The sequence below is a fragment of the Anoplolepis gracilipes genome, chromosome 17 (genome assembly GCF_047496725.1).
Source record: "Anoplolepis gracilipes chromosome 17, ASM4749672v1, whole genome shotgun sequence".
Lineage (NCBI taxonomy): Eukaryota > Metazoa > Arthropoda > Insecta > Hymenoptera > Formicidae > Anoplolepis > Anoplolepis gracilipes.
The window spans coordinates 7,610,031-7,612,530 of record NC_132986.1 but is presented as its reverse complement, the minus strand read 5'-3'; the positions used below and the strand labels follow the sequence as shown (position 1 = coordinate 7,612,530).

General features: G+C 38.4%; 1 protein-coding gene across 3 annotated transcripts in view; it reads right to left on the bottom strand.

Annotated features, from left to right (window-relative positions):
• Positions 1 to 2,500, bottom strand: part of LOC140674945 (uncharacterized) — a 25,985-nt gene that overhangs the window by 21,714 nt on the left and 1,771 nt on the right. The gene's annotated exons all lie outside the window — the stretch shown is intronic.

Here is a 2,500-nt window from a genome sequence, read left to right as displayed (position 1 = left end):
CAACAATCATCAAATTTGGAAGCGTCTTGCGGTATGAGAGGAAGGGCGAAAATTTTCTCAATGAGCCACATAATAATTGAACATTATAAATCAAGAAGCTCTTGTACGCCGCAAATGTTGAAAATGCATAAAGTTGATTTGACGCATAAAGTCCGACACGTACTAAATTTTCACCAGGAGCATTCTTATCAGAACGGCATATCTAAATAGGCAATCCGTCTCCTTCCAGCGAAATGCGCGCGACTCTCCAACAGTCTATACATATACCTCCCCGTTGCACAAATATAACCGCGCGAGAGACCCTCGCCGTGTCTTTGAAATCGCATCCGACCGATGTGCGGCAACTACTCTTCTCTCGAATAGGGCGTGTTTGCAGACGCGCATTTATCGAACGGAAAATTCGTGGGAATTAGATTATATTCTCCTACGAATCGAATTCGCACCGTTTTTTTTTTTTTTTTTTTTCTTTTTCAATGATAAAATTTTTTTATTCCTTTCGCTCTCCCAGATAGAATTAACAAGTAACAAATAATGAATAAAAATTCGAGTAAAATGATGGTAATGGTTTAGGTTCCATCACAGAGATTACTGGTATTCATTCGTCGCTTTTGCGAGCGACAATCGCGATTGTTCCCGTCATACTAGTAGACTTTCCTATGTTGTCATTCGCCGTTCGTAGCGGCACGCACTCACGATTGCCGGCGTTGTGTTTCTCGGTCACAAAGAGCACGATCGCGAGAGTCCTCGGCCGACGACGCTCACCTTGACCAGGCGACACAGCGCGCCTCGCGATCGCCGTGGAACGGGGAGAGTTTGTGTCGCTCACAATCAGAGTTTAAGCAAGTGTGCGGCTACAAGAGGGACATATCGTATTACCGCGATTCATTAAAGTAAAATCCTACATTAATATTTATCGTTGATACATCGCGATAAATTATGCATTCTGTCGCAAACTTTGTATGAAGGAAAAAAACTGATGCGCACTGATTTGGAGAAAATTACATTTCTTGCGAAAAAGAAATTTTAGAGCTATAGAATTATATATATATAGTTATAGAATATTTGTAATATATTCGGTCAATTTAAAGAGATATTAACAAGTCGCGACGAGCAGCGTGTTTCTACATGTGATAAACTGTGCGCTGTGGAAAATTATCAGTCGTAAGAAAATGATTAATAAAATATATCTTGAAATAAATTCACACGAAATTTCGAGTTTGAGGATTACTTTCAAAGATATCTAAGATTATATATTAAAAAGTTACTGGAGAGAAATGCGGCATCTTTCGAGTTCTCACCGAGGAAAAGTCGGTTCTAAACTGGTCGACGGATCAGTGAATAACGGAAAGTATGTACAGAGAATCTCGCGCGCGCGCGCGCACGCGCGCACACACACACACACACACATACATATACACACATGACACACACACACACATACATAACACACACGACACACACACATACATACATATACACACATGACACACACACACACACACACACGTTCGTCGAATCGAAGGACGAAATGACGATCGGATTATTTCCCTTCGGACTTTCTTCCGGCCAACGTAAATCTGCGAGAGAGCCATAGAGACCGTCGGATGAGAGGGTGGTTCCTTTGAATTGGAACTATCGCTCCGCGTGTTTCGTCACTTCGTCGCGATTAGATGACCCAAACGTGTCAACAAATATTATGCGATTGCGTCGTACGTGTCATCACGCAACTCTCTCTCTCTCTCTCTCTTTCTCTTTCTCTCCTCTTTTCTCCTTCTTTGCTGCGTGCCTTCTTGCCCCGCTTGAGAAGAGGAACACTTTCCGAAATGAGATATATATACACGCAGTTACATAAACTCTTGACCATAATTTATATATTAACTCGAAACAAGCAAACACCGAATAAAAAGGATGGCGTTAATAACAGTTAGCGGTTAATTGAAAAATATAATTCACAATTATGGCAAACGACAAATTAATTCGACTCAATATATATTTCGAGTAATTAGAAAATATGGATCAATTATGATGTGTAATAATCACTTATTATTACCGTGAACGATGTTACAAACATATTATAATTAGTATATTTAAATTATGCGACGCGATATTATTGTATTGTATGTTATTTATTACACACAGTTGCTTTTCATGTATTTGTATACTATATCACTGATGTGTCAAGTTAAATTTTAAAATCGAGATTATTTCCTAGTGTTATATCTGAAATAATTTATATCGTTCAAAATAACCGACATACTTTTCAAGAATTGATAACTGTTTACTATAGGCAAACACATTTAATGGATTGTACCCATGTAGTAAATCATATACATCTCGGACATTCGTTTCATTGTTTCTTTTAAATTACACACGTACTTGGCATATTTAACGCCATTTAATTTATATTGCAATGATTAAGTTTACACATGTGCGAGAAGAGGTCAATTATGAAGCGCTCAATTTCTCTCTTTTAATGATCTCTTTTCTCAATGATTTTACC